The sequence below is a fragment of the Marmota flaviventris genome, chromosome 1 (assembly GCF_047511675.1).
Source record: "Marmota flaviventris isolate mMarFla1 chromosome 1, mMarFla1.hap1, whole genome shotgun sequence".
Taxonomy (NCBI): domain Eukaryota; kingdom Metazoa; phylum Chordata; class Mammalia; order Rodentia; family Sciuridae; genus Marmota; species Marmota flaviventris.
In genome coordinates this window covers 130,275,070-130,298,673 of record NC_092498.1, presented here as the reverse complement: position 1 = coordinate 130,298,673, position 23,604 = coordinate 130,275,070, and the positions used below count along the sequence as shown (strand labels likewise).

The following is a 23,604-nucleotide window of genomic DNA, read 5'->3' as shown; positions in this document are numbered from 1 at the left end:
GAGGGAGAAGCAGATGAAGACCCTCTTGGCTGCCAACTTGAGGAGACCTCACAGCAGATGGGTTTGAGGGTGGGTTCACCCACGTGGAAGTCTACACAACAAGGGGGCAACTGAACACCTCTGTTCTGACCAGCTCAGCCATCAGCCCGTCAGAGTCATGGCTGAGCCCCAGATTCCTCCTCTGTCTTTCCAAGTTAGTTCTTAGACTTGTCGTGGCTCAAAGTGAGACAAGATAGAAGAAACCCTAAGTCTAACCCTAAGAGGCCCCGTCCCACCTATAGGCCCAGCCTATTTTCCTCCTGATGTGGATTCCTGAGAGGCCCGTGAGCCTTGGAGCACTGTGAGTCCAGTCACTAATGCCTGCAGGTGCTGCCAGAACAGAGCCAAAGGGGAGATGTTGGAGGAGCCACCATGTGGGTACCTTCCAAACCTTATCACCTGGATGACATCCACCCAGATATCCCTAAGAGAACCACAGCACCGTGTCAGCCCTGTTCTCCCTGAGGAAGAGAACTGGGCCCACCAGGTGACGCCACCCACACATTTGACATGGTCACTAAGCACAAAGTTTCCCTTAATAGAAGAGCCCAAGGTCCTGAAAGCACTTATTCTTGAGATAACGTCCACTTTCAGGCTGCCTAAGTGCACATTCCTTGTTTCCTAAATAAATCTCTGCTGTGCCTGCTTTTGACACATCCTGGATTTCTTTTCTGTGAGGTGTGTCAAGACCCTGCAAGGGGAGCGTGGTGAGAAACGGGAGTGCGGCCTGCTCCCCGGGGCCCTCTGGGACCCCCGGCCCCAGGCCGGCGGGTGTGCTGGGGGGCCCGAAGACAGGACGCGGCCTCTCCTGCAGATCCCCGGAGCTCCTGCTGCGAGTGCCCACTGTCTGGCCCTGGCTGTGAAGGACCGGTGAACCTGCCACCCAGATGGATGACCTGATGGCGGCGGCGACCTGTCGGGCCCCGGACCCCGAGGGCTGCCGGGTCTCCTGGCTCAATCGTGCCCGTCCCAGCTGAAGCCGCCACCTGGGACGTGGCGCCTTTGGGTGGAGGCGGGCGTGGCATGGCGAGAAGAATGGCGGCCGCCCAAACACCGCGGAGGCCGGCAGGGGCTTCAAGGTCCCAAGAAGGAGGATGGACTCCTGAAAGCTCGACCACGCATTGGACAGCGGAGCCGCACAGACCAGGGCTCTCCGTGAGCGCTCAGTGCCAGCTCCTCGAGACCACACCTTGTCTCGGCCAACAAAGACGGGAACCGTCCTGGAAGGTGAGCGAAGCCCCGGAAGACGACGACGGGTGGAACGGTTAGCGGCCTCGGGCGGTTGGTGTTTGTTCTACCAAAGAGAGAAACGGTAGTCACAAGCCGCATCTACCCAGTTGGAAACGCCCGCCACCCTTTGGGGAGATTTCCTGGCCCTTTGTAAAAGGCCTGTGTATATAATATGAAAAAGCTGCTCTCAACTTGCCCCCCAACCTTTTAAAACTTGTGCTGAATCTGGACATTCTAAATGTAAAGAGGATGCCTGACGTATGATAGAGTTAGAAAATAACGTCTTGTAAATGTCCGTTTGTTTGAAAAAATCAGAAATGTTTTCTGGAAGTGACTTTGAAATGAATTTGTTAGACCACCTCTAGGAGCGACACTTGTCCACGTTTGTTCAGTGGGTTGTTGGACATGGAGAAGACTGACCGTGAGAAGGAGGTCCTGTGCCAGACTGGTTTTCGTAAAAGACATTTTTCATATAATAACCATTGTTTTGCGTGTGCATTTTATTACTCATTAGTGTATATATAGTTGAAAATGCTAAATATTTTTTTTAAATATCTAGGTTTTCTAGATGTTCTAAAGTGCCTGATATATGTTAAAAGTAGAAGTGGTAAAATATATGACACATTTTGTAAATTTATTTTGTTAAAATTCTTATGAAATGGTTTCTTTTTTTTGGGGGGGGGATGCAATAGCCAAACCCCTGTTGAATAGTACAGTTGTGTGCTGGTCCTGGGGAGCACCGTGCCAGTGTGCTTACCGAGAGCCAAGAGTTGTCTGGGTTTTGTTTTACTTTGCTGTGTACATAGTGTATATAAAGGACAAATGAGTCCTCCTAATCTATATCTAGCCTTTCTAGATGTTAAAGAGGTTGCCAGTGTATGACAAAAGTAGAATTAGTAAACCAGTTTTGAATATTTTGTGTTAAAATTCCTACGAAAGATTGTCTTCTGAAAATTTTGAGCATTATAGCCCACTGGGTCGGTGAAGGGCCAGAATGCTCATATTTTGAAGACATTTTCAAATTAGAACTATTGTTACATGTGTGCAGTGTATTCAAGACTGTCATGTACATAGTGGACAAATTGAGTCCTTACTTGAAACATCTAGTCTTGTCTAGATGTTTAGAAGTGCCCGATGTATGTTAAACGTAGAGGTAGTAAAATATCACTTTGTAAATATCTTTTTGCTAAAATTCATATGAAATAGTCTTTTGGGAATGGAACTATTAAACCACCTCTGTGAGCGGTATAGTACTGTCTGTATTTGCTCAGTGATGTGGAGGAGGTGGGAGGGAAGCAATTGCAAAAGGTTAGTGTGTTCATATTTGGACATTTTCAGACATCAGTTTTCTATGTTTTGTGCATTTTGTTTTTGCTGTGTATATAGTGTATATAATGGACAAATAAGTCCCAATTTTGTAACATCTAGTCTCTAGATGTTAAAGAGGTTGCCAGTGTATGACCAAGTAGTTAGTAAAATTAGAACATTTTGTACATTTTTTTTTGTTGAAATTCATAGGAAAGCTTGTCCTCTGTAAAAAGACTTTTGGATATGGATTTGTTCGACCATCTCTAAGTGTTACATATGCCTGTACTTGTCCACTGGACTGAAAATAGAAGGAAATGAGGAGGGAGAGGTTCAAGGACAAAATGGTCATATTAGAAGATACCTCATATTTAACCATTGCTACGTGTGCAATTTTATTTACCAGTGCTGTGTGAATAGTGGACAGGGTCTTGTGTGGAATATCTAGTCCTTCTATATATTTAGAAGTGCTTGATATATTTAAAAGTAAAAGTAGTAGAATTGAAACTTTTTGTAAATAGCTTTTAAAAACTGATGAGAAATTTTGTGTTTGGAATTGTTAAACCACCTCTTAACAGAATACTGTCTGTTGTACTTGTTGATTGGGTTGAGGGAGGTGGGAGGGAAGAAGTTGCAAAAGGTGTTTAACATTGTTAGAGTGTGCTAGAAAACTTCAGGTTACCCATTGCCTTGTACCGTGCATTTCATTTAACTTTGCTGTACTGTATATATTGTATATATATTGGACAAAGGAGTCCTAATTTTATAATATCTAGTCTCTAGATATTAAAGAGGTTGCCAATGTATGACAAAAGTAGAGTAGTAAACTCACACATTTTGTACACTTTGTGTTAAAATTCATAGAAAGGCAGTCTTCTGAAAAGGACTTTTGGAAATGAAATTGTAACATCATATCATGTGACACTCAGATGTGACACATGTGACAAAAGGAGAAAGAAGTAGAAGAAATGAAGGATTCTAGGCCAGAATGATCCTACTTAGAAGACACTTTCAGATATAACCATTGTTACATGTGTGTAGTTTATTTAACACTACTATGTACATAGTGGACAAACTTAAGTCCTTATTTGAAACATCTAGTCTTTCTAGATGTTTAGAAGTGCACAAAGTATGTTAAAAGTAGAGGTAGTAAATAAAACATTTTGTTATATATCTTTTTTTTTTTTTTTAAATTCATGAGGAAATAACTGTCTTTTGGAAATGGAATGATCAAAACACTTCTCTGAAGAGTACATATTATATCTGTGCTGGTTCAGGGAGGAAGAAGGAAAAGAAAATATAAAGGGCTTTATACCAGTGTATTTTCTGTGAAGCAGAATTGACCATTGTCCCTTATATTTGTGGGTTTTGTTTTACTATTCTGTGTAAATAGTGTATATAAAGGACAAATGAGTCCTAATTTACATCTAGTCTATCTAGATGCTAAAGAGGTTGCCAGTGTATGACAAAAGTAGAGTTAGTAAACACACCGAGTACATGTTGTTATATTCATAGGAAAGACTATAATTAAAACCAGTTAGAAAGTGAAATTTGTTAAAAGTCATCTCTAAGCATTACAGATGCATATACCGACCCATTGGTTGATAAGACTAGAAGGGGAAGGGTTCTAGGCCAGAATGTTACTGTTTGGAAGACACTTTCAAATTCTAGCCTTTAAAAAAAGGGGTGGGGGGGGAGTTTTGCTTGAAAGTATAGCCTTTGTTAAGTAAGTGTTGCAGTTTATTCAGTGCTACTGTATGTAGAGTTGGAAACTTAAGTCCTTGTTGGGAACATCTAGTGTTTCTAGATGTTGAAAAGTGCACAACACATGGGAAAAGTAGAGAGCTAAAGTAATGCCCTTTAAGTATGTTTTGTTTCTACTTAGGAATGGTTGCCATTTAGGGGAATGGAATTGTTGAACTTGATGTCTTGGAGGGTAGGTTGAAGGTTCACTGGGTCGGGGGTAGGGGAAGGAGAAAGTATGCATAGAGAAGCAATGGGTGCCCTTTAGATTAGTTCAGATTGTCTAGCCATTGTTATATGTGCATTTTAGTTAATATTGCTGGGTATTAAAGGATAAGTCCTAATGCCAAAAGTTTGTTAACAATAGCAAAATAATCCCTATATAAATGTCCTTTTGTTAGTTTTTAGAAAGAACTGTCTTCTGAGAGTGACCCTTGTTAATCCAGCTCTTGGAGCTAGGGATAGTCCTGAATTTAGTCACTGGAGTGGTGAAGAGGGAGAAGAGGAAGGGGGAGGGGAAGTGCTCTTTGCTAAAGTCTCCATATTTGGAAGACAGGTTTAGATTATAACCATATATCTATATGTACATTTTTGGTAAATTGTGTTTTTGTGCACAAAGTTCATACTTCATTTCACAATATCTAAGCTTTCTAGATGCTTGAGGTGACAGTGAATCATAAAAAGTACTGCTAGTGAATTAGCCAACTTGTAAATATCTTTTTGTTATAATTGATAGAAAAGATGCATCTTGGACATGGAATTGTTTTATCTGTGGGCATTGTGTATCAGGACTTGTTCATTAGGCTGGCAGCAGAGGGGCACAGGGAAACACAGAAAGATGGAAGCAAGTGCTCAAAGATTTACATTTTGATGTAAGCCACTGGTGTGTGTGCATCTTCTGGCTGTACTATAGGAATATTTTAATTCACTGGGAACATGCATTATTGCTAATATTTTAGTAGTAGAAATCTGTTAATGAAACAAGCTTGGTGTATTCTGTTGCTGTTTCATTTTAAATTGAGCATTAAGGGAATGAATTGTTTTAGTTGTAACTCTGCCAATATGTCTATCTAGAGGCCTGTTGCCATTTCTGTCTTCAGTGAAATTTTTGTCCCCAAGAAAGGATAACAGATTGAGTTGGTGTAGTGTATTCTTGGTTATCAAAAAATACTCATGTAGCTTCGGGATTTTGAATTGGTGAATATTCATGATGTGTGGAAAAGCACACACCACAATCTCAATCACACAAAATGGGATATTGTGTATATATGCATACAACCTAGAGGGACACGTCCAACTAAGCTTCTTGTGACTGGATGACTTTGTTCTTTGCTTGTGTGTGTGTGTGTGTGTGTGTGTTTTCCTGTAATGTACAATTTACTTTTAAAAAATAAAAATTATTTTAAAAACCTGTAAAAAAAAAAAAAAAAAAAAAACCTGCAAGGGCCCCTCTTCTGGGAGACCTCCTGAGACTCCTCGCTGGTGCTAAAAGATGTTCTCAAGGAAGCTGCGATGTCCAGTATCTGTTTACAGCCATTTCAATTTATTTAATTGACAAGCTGTCTCATTCTCTTATTCGGAAGCTTGCTCTAACTCCATTTCATACCACTGTTTCAACCGCTGTTTATTTTTTCAAAAAGAATTGGAGACTGATTTTTTCCTTCCTCCCCTTCTTTTTCTGACCCTTGATTTCCTGACAACTGTATCTTGAGGTTTAGAGTGGCCATTTATTTTCATGACTATATTGAGTGTGCTCATTGCTTTCCTACCTCAGGACACGTTCTGTGATGTTTTCTCTTGGCCAGAAGCACAGATGTGAATGTTTTCCTGGTCACTGAATAGATGGATTTCCATCCTGCTAAACAGAATCTCATCCGTGCTTTCTCTATTCTTCTTGAGTAAAATGGCAGTTTAGTCTATATCTGTTTTTAAGGAATCTTCTTTTCACGAAGGTCCACACCAGTTTCATATTTGAGTCTAGTGAGTGAAATGTTCTCCACAAAATATTTATGTGACTAGGTGTTTTAAGTGGGCCCTTTCCCCTTAGGAGTGGACTCTATAATTTCCCACATGGATTTTCATCTCCAATGTATTTAAAACAAAAATTTTTTGTGGTTCACAGATATTCCCCAATTTTTGTGAAATCCATGTGAATCTTTTTCATCGAATGTTAATTTTTTTAAAAAAAAATCTGTCATGCAATGCTGATTTAAAATGTGTCAATGAAAAAACAAGGGCTAGAGAAAAATGAGGATTCAGTTACTTTGTATCCAAAAGCAGAGGGTGAAGCAGAGAAGGGCCCTGGGAATTCAATCTGGATGTGGCAAGGCTGGTTCTAGGGAGCCCAACTCCTGTCTCATCCAAGCAAATGTCAGTTAAAGGAGAGAAACCATGTATGTTTCAAAAAGCCTCCCAGAAGTCAACAACAAAACAATAAACAACTCTCCCCCAAACAAAACAACAGGTGTTGGCATAAATGTGCATAAAAACAATGGACGGAGCACATCACCACTAAGGGTGTCCACATTCACTCACCTGTCACAGAAGAGTTCTCAGGCCCAGCGTAAGACTTGTCCATGCACCTGACTGATGTCAAAGTATAGGAAAATTAACCATCAAACTCCTCCCAGTTGTAAATATCTGTTTGCCCTGAGATGGCGGGTAAAGTCCTTGGTGGAGAACTTGGCACACTGGTAATGAGTGAGTACCAGGTGGTGCTTGTCTGCTGACCCAGTGCTGCAGCAGTACTACAGGGGCCATGCCAGGTGTTCATCCTGGCTTACACACAAGCTGCACTAACTCTTCAGGCCACTTTCATGTGCTTTAAAGAGGACGCTACCCCCTGCACCCCCACACCAGGTTTCAACAAATAAATCCTTATTAAATCACCCTCTGTTGCTGAACAAGCTCACGGCTCCAGCTGTTTGAAAAACAGAAGGCACATCAGTGAATTCAAATATAACACAGTATTTCATGTCTGTGAGTCCCCCAGCCCCATGTCCTGGCAGACCCACTTGATGCTTTCATCACTGTCAAACAGGATGGAGTTGGTGTACGGGCCCCCATCCTCGGGGAGGATGGTGGTGTAGGAAGTAAACTTGACCCTCTTCCTCTTTGGGCCAGAAGAGTTTACAGGTTCGGTTTTCATCTCTTTCTCATAGACATAGTCAGAAGGTCTGAGCAGCTGACTGTGGAAGGGCTTCTGGGAGCCTCCACTCAGCAGGAAGTTCCTCTCCTCAAACTGCAGCCCCCTGTCTATCATGGGAGTGCGGGAGTGTGATGTCCACTGGGTTCTCCAAAAGCTCCACCTCGTTCCCAAGCCAGACCCAGTCATGGGAGTGGGGGATGTTGCCCTGCTCGCTCACCGCAAGCCTTTTGTCTGTACTTCCAGGCAAACACCACGCAGTGATCAGGAAGACCAGAATGGCCAGGCAGAAGACGCAGAGCAGGGCGTGCATGCCGATCTCCAAGTCCCTCAAGCCCCTCGAGGCCACTGTAAGGTCACTAGGGTTACTGGATTCTGGAAACTTCCCCTGGGTGGGGAAGTTGGTGAAGGCATCTGCACCACCACTCTTGAGCAGCTTCCTGTCCTTCCCCTCCCCAGGTAGCGACAGGGCTGTGCTCCTGTTGGTCCTGTCCTCTGGGCCAGCGGGGCTGCCATGCTGGAGCCACTCCTGGACCGCTGGCTCCTGGCTCCCTTCCCGCTCTATGGAGTTGCTTAGGTGATCTTTATATTCCTGGTTCATGCCCTTGATGTCATTGCTGCCTCCTCGGTGCTCCTCCTCGATGCCCTATGCAAACCTGACCTTGATGCTTCCTTTACCCACAGCAAGAACACTCTTCCTCTTGGTCTTCTGGCAAGGCTCGCTGATCATCATCTCCAACTTGATCAGGGGCCCTTGTGCTTCGCCCTCTGCAACCACAACTGGCCACTGGGACTGCAGGTTTGGCTGGACAGACACCACCATTTCATCCAATGATGAGACAGTTATGGAAAAATCCTTGGGATCATAAATGTCTAAGTGTTACTTACTGAATTGAACAAAACTCCAAGAAAAAAAATCAAAATATTTGTTGTGATAACTCTTCTTCACATTTGCAAATTTTTATCACAGAAATGTTAATTCCAAAACATTCTTTAAGTGTATATAATTAGAAAAAATGAGCCTCAGTGCTCTGTAACCTTAATCCATACTTGAGATACACTGGACTGTCATTAATAATGATCTACATCCCAGCAACATGATGAACAAACAATATAGTTTTAAAAGGGCAGGAAAATACACATTAGTTTATTTCATGTCCTACAACTGAATTTTGCTGTGACCCTTCTTAAAGCTTTTTGAAAAATTAGGCCATGCATCCAAGTCATTTCCAAGGGCAACTAATCAGCCATCAACCAAGATATCATTTGAACTATGATGATACTTTAGAAATTCAATGCAGCTAAAGCCACACAGTGCTGGCTGAAGGTACTTGGGGGAAAATGCATTATAATCCCATCCCACTAGAGAGACACAATGCCCCTGATATCTTCTTAAAGTGACTCACTAAAACTCTGAAAATGTGTGAAAGTTTTAGAATTGTCCATAATTACAGTAAGTAGACAGCAATTTGGTGCCTACTTACAGTAGCTGAAATGGAATTTCTAAGTGTCAAAAGCTGCCTGCTTTCATAAAAATGGAAAAATACAATTCTCTGTCATGGTCTACGGTAGACAGTCAATTGCATAGATGAACTTGGCTGCCGAGCAAATGGCACAGGGACCTGTGATGGACATTTAAAGAGTGTCTGAGAAGAAGTGTTCCCCATGCATTGGGAGCAGACTGGGGAAGAGGCAGGGAGACATATTGGGGTGCCATCTCCACTGCACATGCCCTCTGCTGATGACCTTTGGGACATGAAGACTGAGAGGGACAGGCTCTATCCATTAGCCAGGGTCTTAGAGGTCTCTGGGAACCTCATCTCTTTAGGAACTTGAAGAACCTCCCATGGAACCATTCTCTTATCTCTGGTGGAGACTCGAGAAGAGAGTGAGAAGGGAGAAGCAGTCTATGCCTGGCATTTGCTGTGGACCAGCCACACTGGAAATTCACTGCCTTTTAGGAGAAGATGGAGCTAGACAGATGTAGGATATTCTAAAGTGACACCAAGAACTCTTGTCTCTGCTCATTAAGGTGCCATGAAGTAAAAAGCAACAAAGGTGAAATAGGTGTAAGAAAAATGAACCTCTAAATTACAAGCATGTTTTATTTTTAATTGCAATTTTATCACAATCACTTAAAACACTGTAATTAATGTTTACACCAAAATATTTCCTAATTCACTTTCAAAATAAAATGTTTGCTGAAATGATTTTTAAAGCTTTCAATAATTGCTTGATTTCACCTTCCAAATAAAGCATTCCTAAAAAGAACAACTTACATCATTTTTCCTTTTACTCAAAGAATAAATTGATTTTATCTATTTATTTTAAGAGAGAGAGAGAGAGAGAGAGAGAATTTATTAACATTTATTTTTTAGTTCTCGGGGGACACAACATCTTTGTATGTGGTGCTGAGGATCGAACCCGGGCCGCACGCATGCCAGGTAAGCACGCTACCACTTGAGCCACATCCCCAGCCCCAAATAAATTGATTTTAAAGAGTAGTAACTGTGTGTATGCTTTAAAAGAGATTTTGGTTGATTTAGCAATAAAGATTATTTCAAAAATGATGCAGATCTTGGTGCTGGATATTCAGAGTAAAGAATCATGACATTAAAAAATTAATCTGTGCTCAGAGAGCGGTGCAAAGATAGGAAAGCTGTTGAGAAGACGGCTTCGTCATTCCCTCTACCCCATAACCCTCCAAGTATGGCCTCCACGTTCTTGCACAGAGGTGGGCAGTCCCTATGAAAGATCTGAGGGCCCCAGGAAAACACAGCAGGAAAGGGGGTTTTATGGCCTAAAACTATCAATTCGTCCAATTTACCTTCTATTTGCAATTTAGTTCTAGAGGACATATTGCATTAAAGCTGCATGTATTAAACAGACATTAGAAAACAACTCAATAGACTAACACTTTACAGTGAGAATTTATAGTTCTGTTGATCAATTTCCAAAATATAATTCCATCAGTATTAGCTAGAAAATACTTACTACAGGTGCATGCGGAAAGATAGAAGATCTGGTAATTTCATATTTTCAGCAAGAAATAATTTTTTCCATTTTTTAAAAATGTTCTTAACCACTGCCCATGTCCAATACAATTCAAGAATTCAATTCCAAGTTTAGAAAATAAAATCCTCACGGTTTCCCTGTCTTCAATTAGTAACACAGAAAGTGGAGGCTTATATTCATAGGAAAACAGCTTTCATTCATTTTTCAGCTTAGCTTTTTCTACTAAAAGAGGTCACATTGATGATGTTCATTTATTTTTTCTCAGCATCATCTTGTGAGATAGAAAAGTGCAGATCATTGTTTTCATCTCACAGACAATGACTGCTTGGAGAGGTCAGGGCTCCTGCCTGTGCTACCCATACACCAAATGGCCTCGGAGAAGCTTCCACTCCCCAATCTTTCAGTCTGCACCTTCAGTCACCTGAGCCATCATGACATTCCTGAAGGGCACTCATTTCCCTTGAGTCCAAGGAACTTTGGGAATGTGTCTGGATGCCATAGTCCGCATTCCATGGGCAGTTGATTGCCACTATATCTTCTCATTCCTGCGGCTGCACATCAAGTACTATGGCTTCTTCTCAAAATCAGGATCCTCCTAACTTAAGAGGCTCCAGTAAAACCCAGGACACAGAGTCGTCATGGCTTTTCCTCCTACTGCAGAAAATTTTTTAGCACCAGCAACTTACTTTTTATAATGGTATTTCCACAGCTAGTATTTCAGAGAGACTGGTGAGAGCCCCAATGCAAACTTTGAGCCTTCACTCAAAGTCTCACTGGACACCTCTCGGTGACCATCATGGCTCCCCAGAGAAGTGAGGCAAATGCTGGTTGTGGACAGGAGGGCAAAAGGGACCTCTGTGCGGGGCTTCCTGGTCCTCCAAGAAGGGGCAGTAGACACCAGATCCTCCTCATTCCAACACCATATTGGTTTTGGGAATCAAGGTTGGAGGCAAAGCTCAGACCCAGCAAGGAGCACTGGGACCACAGGCCCTGGCCTGTCTCATCCTGGGCAAGGAGCCTGCCTAGGGGGTCACATGGCTGCTTGGGGTGGGCATGGAGCCAGCGAGCTGAGCACACTCCAGGCCCAACCCTTCCTTACCTGGTGCATCACAGAATCCATGGGCCCAGACCTGCAAAACGGTGACCAAGTTTAAAGTCATTTATGATGTCACTGTGAGAGTGAAGAGAGCTAATTAATGCAAAACATCCCTGAGAACATTGCAGGCTGAGGAAAATATCAAGGCCTTCCCTGTCCCCTGCCTGCAGTCACCTTTGAATGTCTCCTACAAAACATCCAGGGAATGCTGGCTTCTTGTGGGAGTGGCTGCCTCAGGGGAACTGTGATCTCACTTATCTCTAGGTACACATCCTCTGGGGGTCTGGCACATACTTGGGGGGATGAAGCCAGGCTAAGTCCTGAAGGCTGTTGAAGTGGTGTCTTCTGTGTTCTATTTGCTGGTATTTAAAGAGACCCACTGGAAGCAAGAGCTTTGGAGTGTCAGTGGTGGAGAGGATGCTCTGCCAGGACTCCCCAGTAGGGACCCTGAGAAGTGGCCGGGTCGCACAGCTACCTGGCTTCAGGAGTTTGGGCTTCACCAACCTGGTGGTGTATTCTCTTCCCCCTCTCTCCTTCCACTGTGCTTTCATGTTATTGCTGAAGTCAACGCTGCTGTGTATAAGGAGAGCCTTTACTGACTAACTCAGCACCTTCAATGTCACAGACATCTTTAGAGCAGGCCCATGGGCACTCTCCACATTGACTCACGGCCCCCATTGGATGCTCTGCTCACACAGCCTGGCTCTGTTCTCTCCCACTCCTATTATTATTATGGTTGTTTTGATCTTCCTAACAGGCAAGATAGGCAGGGCGGCCATCAGCCCAGCTAGACACTCTCAGATTCCAAGAACAGAAGCTAAGGACTTTATTTATAGAGATAAGCTCCTTAGCCTCTCATTCAGTCTTTGTTCCTTAGACTAGAACAATGGTGGCCACACACATGCCTCCATTTGCACTTCTATTCTGTCTGGAAAACCAGAACCTCAGCCCCCAGGCCACCCTGTTCCCCACTCTGGTTAAGCCCACACACTAAGGAATCTGCTGACTCAAACACTCCATTTCTTGAGCCCACAACAATTTCTAAAGTCAAGTGTGTGTGTTGGGGGTGGGGCACTGATCACTTAGCTCTTCATGGTGCTTAGAGAAGTTTTATCTTTATTTTATCCTCCCCCCCTTCAGAGTGTTTGCAATGGGGCTCTCACCAGTCTCTCTGAAAAACTAGTTGTAGAAATACCATTATAAAAAGTAAGTTGCTGGTGCTAAAAATTTTAGGACAATGCTGGGGAGCAAGAGATTGCAGGTTCACTTCTAGAATGACCTCCAAAGCAATGAGCCAGCTGCTGTCCAAGTGGGGGTGCCATCATAGTTTCATAGGTCAGCAAGGAGGTCACATGCCACAGCAGCCTGCATACCCCTGCAGCTTCGGAGACCATGCCTGCACAGTCTCCTTGCCCCTTCCTAGTGGCAGAGCACTTAGCCCGGGAATTGGAGAGGGTGCAGGTTCTAGGTGCATGGTGTGCCTGATGCTCAGCAACCAGCTGTCTCCACATGGATCCTGAAGCTTGTCACCTAACTCAGCTTCTCCTGTCTCACATTCAGAACCTGGTCCTGGAACGCAAAGGGGATCTCAGGCCATGTACCTCCAGACCTCCCTTGTACCTGGGCACTCGGGGATTCTCCTGTATCCAGCAATCCACACCTGGCCACAAGGATCTTCACGGTTTCTGTTGGCTCTCCACTGAGAAGCTGCTCTGACCCCCAGGCTTTGTCCTTTCCTCTGACTATGGAAGGCACAGTGATGGCCACAGATTTTCTCACACAGTGAGAAGAGAGGAGGCTCCTGATTGGTTCCACACTTCAGGGATGTCACTTCCTATCTCTGCATTTTGTCATCCTGAGAACTTCTGCTATCTTTTTGAACATGTTGCCTCTGGCTGCAAGACATGGCCACAGAGCTCTGGTGCATAGCCTTGTCCTGGTGCCTTGTCCTCTCAGACCCCAGAGGCAGACTCATGGCCAAGGCTCACACTTTCAACCAGAAAACACTTCCCTGAGCCTCCCTGAGTCTCCCTTGAGTCCCATTTGCTAACTGGGTGCTAAGTTCACATCTGCAGACTGGATCATGGGGACTTCCTTCCTTGTGAGAAGGCAAATCCAGGTTTTGGTGGGCAAGAAGTGAGGTTGGGAAGAATATAAAATATAGTATCAAACAGGCCGTGTAGAGCCTACCCGGCCTCCAGATGGTGGAGGTACGTGGAGAACCCTATGTTCCATCTCCACATCCAGCCTCCAAGGGCAGGTGGTATTTGCACAGGGACTCCACGTGGAACAGTTTTTCAGGAATTTAGGACTGACTTGAGTTGGAGCCAGCCACAAGCTCCTCCCAGGGTTTCAGTTCAACAAGGCCATTCTTGATCCCTTGGTTGATTCTGAAGGTCTTTCTGGTGGGGTGGACCAGGACAGAAGAGCAGACACCTCCACTCGGCCTGTGGACTCTGGTGCCTTGACCTCTCAGACCCCAGTCCCTTCCCTGTTATGGGCCTTGCTGCACTCGACTTACAGACCATGGTGGAAGTCACCGGTACATCTTCATGTGCGCACACAGAGTGACTGGCCTGTGGTACCAGGTACCTCGTCTTTCCCTCGCCCCCTCCTCATGGTCACCTGCCTCTGCTCTGTTGCTTCCCATGTTCATAAGATCCCCCTTCTTTCCTCTTTTCTTCGCCCTCCCATCTACATGAGAGAAAACGTACAATCCTTGACTGTCCGAGACTGTTGTTTCACTTAGTGTAATGCTTTGGGTTCTATCCATTTACCAGCAAAAGACACATTTCCTTCTTCTTGGTGGCTGAGTAGAATTCCATCGTCTATATACACCATGTTTTCTTTATCCATTTGTCTGTTGTTAGGCCCCCAGCCTGGTCCACAGGTCAGCCATGGTGAACTGTGCTGCTGTAAACACGTGTATCCATGTCCCAACACAGTGTGCTGACTCTAACTCTTCTGCATTCTTATTGAGGAGTTGGACAGCGGGATCATATGGTGGTTCCATTCCTAGTCTTTTGAGGAATGTCCTCAAAATGGTTATAGTAATTTACAGTCCCACCAACAATGTGTTGGTGTTCCTTTTTTCCTCAAATCCTGCGGATGTTTATTAAAATTGGTATTCTTGATGACTGTCATTCTAACTGAAAAGTAGTTTTGAGAAGTATCAGCTCAGATGAAGTGTGATCATTTTTATTTTAATAATCCTCATAAAGCACCAGACGACTATCAGTGAGGGTTTGTTTCTGTGTCTTCTGGTGTATTCCATTGGTCTGCACGGCTGGTTTTAGACTGCACTGTGTTGATGGTTACTAAGGCTCTGTGGTGAGTGTGAAGTCGGGTATTGGGAGCCTCTAGTGCTCAAGACTGCTTTGGCTCTTCTGGGTTTTTTATTCTCGCATATGAATTGCAGGACTGTTTCTTCTAGTTCTGTGAAGAATGCCATTGGTATCTTGCTTTAAATCTGTGGATCACTTTTGGTAACGTGGCCCTGTTAACAGTATTAATTCTGCCTTTCTCAGAGCAGGGAGCTCTTTTTGAACTTCCACTTCTCTATTCTCAGCTCTGGGAAATGCGAGGCTCTGCTGGGATTCCCTACCTGTGCTGGGCCCTGAAACGTTCTCCAGGAAGTGCACCAGGATGAGGGTCAGAGAGCCCAATTAATGTGCTTTCCCTGGTCTAGTGATCAGCACAGGGCCCTGCCTACAGCAATGTCTAAAAACCATTGTTTTATGTACTTGGTCCATTTTTAAGTTGTTTCCTTTGGGATGTAAATTTTGGTTCCTGTTATTCCATCTTGGCCAGATATGGATCACATTTCATGAGCTCTTTTATTTCAAACATTTTATGCCTGACTTTTGGAGATTAAAAAATAGCACCAACACATGTAGGCTTAGGACAGGATCCAGGAAATGCTAATGCATCAAATTATGGCCCAGAAAGGATTAAGACCTCTTTGTCTGGTTAAAGCTGGACATATGGAGCTAGGCAGCTTTCTCCACCTCTGGATTCACTGAACCATGGGCACACATACTGGAACAAGCTTAGGTATTCGGGATTTGCGTAGGAAATTAATTACAGGAAAAAGGAAATCTGCAAGGATTGCTTTCCAGACTTCTATGGAAGAGAAGGACCAAGTCAAAAACACCTGGTGGAAGCCTGGTAATGTTGGCTGCAGCCAAGACACTGAATTTCCAAATTTACACTCTAGTGAATACTTCCAGAAAGACTCAGCAATTGAAAGCAGAGCCAGTCTCCAATGGCTCCTGGAGGCAGGCTTGGTGCCCAAGGACCCAAAGTATCAAGAAATAAGTCCATGGAATGCGTTCTCTTATTTGACTTTGAGTGCATTCCACTGTGGAGAAGGTTATTTGCAACTTCTGGGAATAAAATTCTTGTCTTGAACAATATGGGAAGTAAAACCCACAACACTCACCAGTGTTATGGAGAATTATAATTGTTCCATACTCTCAATATCCCATATGAGAAATCTAGATTTACACCAGTAATAAATCACCCTAACCCTGATGATTGTGTGCAGGTAGAATTTAACTAACAGTAGTGTAACGCAGGCCTAATGTTCAGGACCATTATATGCACAGAGTATTCTATGAAGTGCTGATAGAAACAGATAAGCAGGAGCTAAAAACAAAAGCCTCTGTAAGGACAGAACAGGAAACATCAATCAGAGAAGCAGACACGGTGCTATTTAATTGAGAGTATTGGGATTCCACCTATTAGTCCAAAGACCGTTCCCTTGCCCAGGACATCTTTGTAAGATTAACCTCCATCAAAAACACAGTTCCTCCCCTTTAAGTCCCCAAGATCTCCATGTGACCATCAGCCTACTGCCTGAGACTATATTGGGAATTACTTTACTCCCTTATATATCCCCCTAGTCTTACAATAATTATTAAAATTGAAACAATCAAACTTGATCCAAACTGATACTTCTCAAAAGAATTTCACAAACAGTAATTTTCTAGTTGTAGCATTTTAAGTGTTTTGGCACTATTTCTTTCTTTATAGTAATAATTTAGACTCTTATCACTCCTAGTTAGAGATTGTCTAATTTCCTGATGGCCAGGTATGACTAATTCTCCATTTGTTCTTATTTGTGTTGTGTATATGTAAGTTGGATCACATGATCTTTTGATGCACATGTACACAGTGACTATGCAGTCAAGCAAATTAACAGATCTGTCACCTCACCTGGTTGTCTTTCTTTCCTTAATATATCTAGAATACTAAAATATTATCTCTCAGCACGTTTCTAGTATGGAATACAATGTCATTAATTATAGTCCTCATGCTAAACATTATATTTCTGGAGAGACTTTTTAGCCTATTGTGGAAACTTTGTGGTTTCACTACTATTTTGTGTATCCCTTTCTCTTCCTGGTGTCCTCCATGAAGGTCTTATGTTCTGGGAACATCCTTACACACAGGAGTCCTCTAATGTGGCACCGGGGGCAGCTTCTTTCCTTACCAAGTCCATGTGGCCATGGCTGTTCCTTTCCTCTTCTGGTGGCTGACTGTCGGTCATCTGCACCCATGCCCGGCTTCCTTCTAAGGTAATGATTCCTCAGTGATCTGGGCCAACAAATAGACCTCAGCTCTCATTCCTTGTGAATGACCACTTGGGCTGGGTTCTACTGGAGATCTATTTATGTTAAGGACAGTAAGCAGGAAGACCATTCTGGGATTAGAATCAGAATTAGATTAGATGTGATTGGCTTCAACCCTGAGCTGAATGCATCCTCTAATCCTGGCTATGAACAACGTGCTCAGGTTCCCACAGCCCCTCCTTCTTGGTCTCTGCTTTACATTTGTTAGACTCTCCATGGAGTCCTGTCTCCCCTGGTGGTTCCTTGGCAGTCTCTGAATCAGAACATGTCAAGCCAGAAATCCATTGCCTTAGAATTTTAGCAAAGTCTTTGCAAAGTCTTTGGATTGTAAGACCTGGTTTGCCTCCCAGTTTTTTACTTGATCACTTTGGTCAGAGACTTGAAGTGCTAACTGGCCAGACTGGACCCATCCCCACAAGGACAGTGGGAAGGTTTGTTCCCAATGAGGAATGTGGCTAGAGAGGGGGATGACATGAGGCTAGACAGGCAAACCTCACTTTACCAAGTCTAATCACTCTGAAAAAGCCATCAGACAGGGGAGAAGCTGCCGGCAAAGAGCAAGTGCCCATGTTTACAGAGCACTTATTATACCACTGTTGCTCAATCTTTTTTTTTAGATTTCATTTTATTATTATTGTTACGATGATGATGGTGATTTTTATTTGTTCTACTTAGTTGTACATGACAGCAAAATGCATTACAATTCATTGTACACAAATAGAGTGCAACATATCACTTCTCTGGTTGTACATGGTATAGAAATGCACCATTCGTACAATTATACATGCACATAGGGTAATGATGTCCATCTCATTCCACCATCTTTCCTACCCCCAACCCCTCCTTCACCCTCCCCTTTGCCCAATCCTATGTTCCTCCATTCCTCCCATGCCCCCCCCCCCCATCATAGATCAGTATCCAATTATCAGAGTAAATATTTGGCCTTTGGTTTTTTAAGATTGGCTTACTTTGCTGAGCATGATATTCTCCAACTCCATCCATTTACCTGAAAATGCCATGATTTCATTCTCTTTTAATGCTGAGTAATATTCCATTCCAAAGACAGTTTCTTTGTCCATTCATCTATTGATGGGCATCTAGGTTGCTATAAACATTGGTGTGGCTATGTCACTATAGTGTACTGATTTTAAGTATAAATGCACAAGTGGGTTAACTGGGTCAAATGGTGGTTTCATTCCAAGTTTTCTGAGGAATCTTCATACTGCTTTCCAAAGTAGTTGCACCAATTTGCAGTGCCACCAGCAATGAAGAGTGTACCCATTTCCCCACATCCTTGCCAATACTTATTGCTTGTATTCTTGATAAGTGCCCTTTTGACTGGGATGAGATGAAATCTTAGAGTAGTCTTCATTTGCATTTCTCTAATTACTAGAGATGTTGAACACTTTTTCATATATTTGTTGATCACTTGTATATCTTCTTCTGAGAAGTGTCTGTTCAGTAGGGACAGAACAGGAAACATCAATCAGAGAAGCAGACTTGGTGCTATTTAATTGAGAGTATTGGGATTCCACCCATTAGTCCAAAGACCATTCCCTTGCCCAATGATTGACTGGGTTGTTGCATGGTTCTCTGTGTCTATATATGTTAGCTCATTAATCCTCACACAGAGGGGGCAGGTGACATCACCACCCTCAGGTGACAGACAAGGACACTGATGAACACCAAGGATGAACGACTCAACACAGATGATGCGTGTACTGGGAGGTCTGTACTCAGCCACGTGGCTCCAGAGTCAACTCCTGAAGCCCCCTCAGCCTCTGCATTCAGCACGGGGGCCCTGGTTCCAGGCCTGGTCACTAACTCTGGGGCCTGCACAGTCACCCACTCAGCCACAAAGTCCTCTTAAGATACCAATAGTGCTCATTCCACTAGCTTCACAGGACTGCATAAAGGACAACAAACTCTGTACACTCAGTTGATCAGTGAGCATTCAAGTCACCAGGCTATGGCCCAGCACTGGATGTCCAGGTGGATGAGCAAGCCAGTGGGTGCAATGTCATAGTAGGACATGAGGCCCTCATCAGGCTGCTCAGATGCCAGGATGCAAGGTCCATTCACAGCACTAGGGGAAAATTTACAAAGTGATTTGAATAAAGCAACTTTTCTCCTCATCACTGGGTAGGGGCCAGGGCTGTGCTGGTTCAGATATCCCTGGACTCCTTTTACACACTGTTGTAAGGTGCTACTGGCCTCTTCTACAGAAATATCAAACCTCTCTTAACCATCGCACTGGCACAAAATGGCACCCGGGCATTGAAGGAAGCTGCAGAGCAGACACCTGAAGGGCACACTTCAGGTGGCCATGGAGCAGCAACGTGGCAGGCCAGCCCCTCAGAACAGTGCCTGGGTGTTCGTGGATTCTGTTAGGAGACTATTCTCTTCAAAAGGGTGCTTGTTTTTACAAAGGTGAGAGCAACATGTATTTAGGGAGTACGCAGGAAACTCACTTTGGCCTGGCTCAAGACTCAGTCATAGCTGACATTTGACAGAGCCGGGCCTGCTCTTTGTGGTGTGCATCTGTAGTACTCGTGGGCTTTGGGATGCAACTGGTGGGCACCCTGCAGGTGGCCAGCGGTTAGGCTGGAAGCCCAGGGGCATTTGTGCACTTTTTCCAACTTTAGCAGAATCTGATCCTTCTTTCACTCTGCTTGCCCCTGGAATTCCAGAGACTTCTTTATGTCATCTCCTTGTGACATGCAGAATAATGCCCTCTGGCCCCCACTCAGAGGTTTTTACCTCCTGTCCTAATCTCTAGGAGATGTGAATGCTGTTTCCAGGCCCTGGGGAGTTGAGACTGCAGACTAAACCAAGGTTCCTCATCAGCAGACACTGATTCTGCCTTTTTCAGGTGGGCTCAGTGCAGTCACAGCTGTCTTTCAGGTGGGCTAAAGGGGGGGAAGATGGACAAGCAGAGGGCATTGGCAGGAGCAAGAAGCCCCCGGCTGTGCTGCTCTAGGGTGGGGAAAGGCCTGATGAGCCAGGAAATCTGGGCTGCTACCAAAGCAAGGAAAGATGAGGAAATATGTTCTGCAAACAGCCCAGGGAAGGAGCGGGCTGCAGACAACTTAATATGAGGCCAATGTGACTAACTTTCAGACCCACGACCTCTGGGACTATCCAGAATTACTTGGCCCAGTCATCTCTCTGCCTGGGAAATGTGAATGATGTTAGAGTCTGACCCACAGATGGATGGATTTGAAGGGTCAAGTGAGATACAAGGGGAAATACTGAACAGGGTTCTTGCCATAAGGAAATGTCAAAGTAGAATGATCTGCCTGAAAGGAAGTAAGAAAATAGTTTATTCTGAGCCAAGTGGGAGTAACCATGACCCAGAACATGATTTGAGTTACCATGGGTTCAAGTCATGACATTTCCCCCCACGGAAACTTTTGCAGTCTGTGAGAAAAGAAAGTCAATCAAGATACTTGCTAACGACACTGGAAGGGGGCCAGGTAGGCAGCTAGGGCAAGACGGGGAGAGCACTTCTCCAGGTTGCAGATGGGAGCAGACAGCACCCCTGGCCTCAGGGCTGGTGGCAGCTGGAGGTGTACTAAGCTTAGTGACGCTTGCCAAGAAGTTTATCCAGGCATCTGAAGAGAGGTTATCGGTACAGATACAGGATCTACCAGGAAAGGCTATCAGGGGCCTGAGATACCCAGATAGCAAGGCCTGAGACAGGACCTTGACCTACAACATCAGGTCTCCCTATAATCATATTGTGCTCAGGAGATTTTAAATTATGGGTCCATCACACCACTGTCTGAAGGGTTTATTTCAGTCCAGGGCCAAGGAAGTCTTCCAGTCATAGCAGCTTGTGAATTTATGGGCTGAAGTTCACATCCAAGAGGCAGAGTGCAGTCAAGTTTTCTGCGATGCCTGAGAGCTGGGGACAGAGGACTGCTCAGGGCTTGTCTCCTGGGTGTGGCCTAAGAAGCAGGAGCCCCTTGTGTGTGTGCATATTTGCATAGTAGCAGCACATAGGTGGATGGGAGGAAAAGTCCTTTTCCAACTGTGAGCAAGTTTCCAGAACAAAGACTCATTTTCTGGCATGACAGAAGTCCAGCTGAAGGCCCCTCCTCCTCTCCATCACTCCTGGCCACCCCACTCCTGCTCAGTTTATTAAAATCTAGTACCAGAGCAGGGTGTGAGTGCAAGTCTCCTGTGATACAGCCAGGAAATTGTACAGAATGAGGTCTACCTTCTCACTCATTTCTCTTTTTATTTGTACCATACAGGAATGGTATTTGTCTGCTTCACTTGAAGGAAATTCTTAAATTACCTTCTAGTTATTTAACAATAACAATCAACACAATGATACGATAGCAATTCAGAGAGACACCTGGACCTTCTGGGGAGCCTGGGTTCTCTCTCTTTCTCACATCAATACCCTCCAAAGCATCTGTCGAGTGACCTGAACATTATTAGAAAACATGCACTGACGACCTGTGTGGAGGACACTCTTCCAGCCAAAATGGCAGTGCTCAGGCTTCCCTCTCTGAGATCTGCCTCTTCCCACGCAGTTCTAGCCCACGGGCGGTGGTGGACTCTGCCAGGCTCTGGTGCTCTCACCCAGATAGGTGTGCTCATTGATTATTCTGCTGATCTCTCCTTATCCTAAAAATGGCAGGTAGGTGAAGGCATGTGTTCCCAACCCCTACAGGATCCATCTGTGAGCATACGGGTGCCAGTGGATGGTGCCATTCATCTTGGAAGATTTGGGAGTCAGGTGGAGTTGGATTCCAACACTGGCTCGGCTCTGGCTCTCTAGCAGATCTTCTCTATAAATTCAAGTCTTAAAAAACAACTTGGTACCAAGTCTCTTTCTTAAAGCCGCTACAGGTTAACTAAGGAAATCCACTGCTATCTCAAAGCCAGTGATGCTTTCCCAAAGGCCACATGAAGTCTCCTTCCAGCCCACAGCAGGCAACTTCAGATGTCCTCTGACAGCACATCCATCAGAAGACACCTGCCTCCCCTCACCTGTCACAGACGGAGCTGGAAACAAGTAGCTTTCCTGGGGCTGGATGGCCTGAAGACGCTGATGCTCATTATGGGCCCTTGAGCACCTCATTAGTGCCTTGTCCAGCTGATGGTGAAGGCTGAGAAAGTGAGTTACTGCAGAAATAAACTGGCAGACACCATCGCCAAGGTGAGCAGGAGTGGGCTTCTCTCACTCCATTAGAATGAGGGATGATAGGCTTTTGAGACTCTGAATGCCATGATTTGCTGATAAACAATACAATTGCTAATATATGAACACATGAGCCCTCCTCTTGGTCAGAAAGTCCATGATCGTATATCACATTGTCATCACACTATGGAAGTCAGGCTCCTGCTCCTTCTTCCTGTAATGACAAGGAAGCCATCAATCACCTGCTTCTGAATGCCCAGCTAGGGAAAGACAAGCATTTTGTTGTGAGCTTCTTTGGAACCAGACACTGGGTTCCTATTTCATAAGAACAAGGCCTGTGCTCTATAAGGTCGCACTGAGTGGCACTTCATTAATACCTAGAGGTCAAGAATGTTGGCTCTGGAGCCAGCAAAGCAGGCTGTGTGATGTTGGTAAGTTACTTAGCCTCTTGCTAGCTCTGTTCCTTCAACTATAAACAGTGTGATAAGTAGTATTAGGTTCTTTAATAGCTTGTTAGATGGTTTAATTCAGTCAGTATGGTTATAATAGTGCCTGGCACATAATAAATGCTCAATAAATACTAGTCTATTGAAATCATGAGTTAGATTATAGCTGGGTTAGGAAAAAGCCATAGATACTCCATAATAGCTCCCAATGCCCCATACACATTGCTCTGTACAGAGACAGCCATCCCCTATCTACATACCTACCTACCTTAATGTGAAATCACCTCTATTCACTGAAGTCCCAAGACAAGTGTGCGTCTGGTAAAGCCCATCAACAGGGACCGTCAGATGCCATGCACTCCTCAGTTGCTCAGTTCCATACACGCTCACCTGCAGCAGCTCAGCCTCATCTTCCGCCTTCTCACACTGCAAAGGCATTCTATTTGGACCTGCTTCCTCAACTTTACATTCTCTCCTTCTGATTTTACTACATTAGGTTCAACATCCCAGACTGTTGAATCTTTTTTTTCCAAATTGTGGATTCTTAAAAATGTCTTTCTCTGTCACCCCAAAGGATTACAATCCTGGGCCACACAAAAGATGCACTTTTCCCATTACTGCCATTGACATGGGCATCATTGACACTTCCTCCCTGAGTAATGTGCAAGTCTCCACTGCGTGCAGCCTCTCCTTATGCGTGCCATGCAGGGACACTCAGCCTCTAGAACCTTCCCTGGGAGAGGCACAGTCGCTGCACTTTTGAAGAGCAGACCTTCTGAAGGACGCTGATGAGCACC

General features: G+C 44.3%; 1 pseudogene; it reads right to left on the bottom strand.

Moving 5' to 3' along the window:
* Positions 1 to 7,288: 7,288 nt before the first annotated feature.
* Positions 7,289 to 23,604, bottom strand: part of LOC114080605 (transmembrane protein 132B pseudogene) — a 34,389-nt pseudogene continuing 18,073 nt past the window's right edge.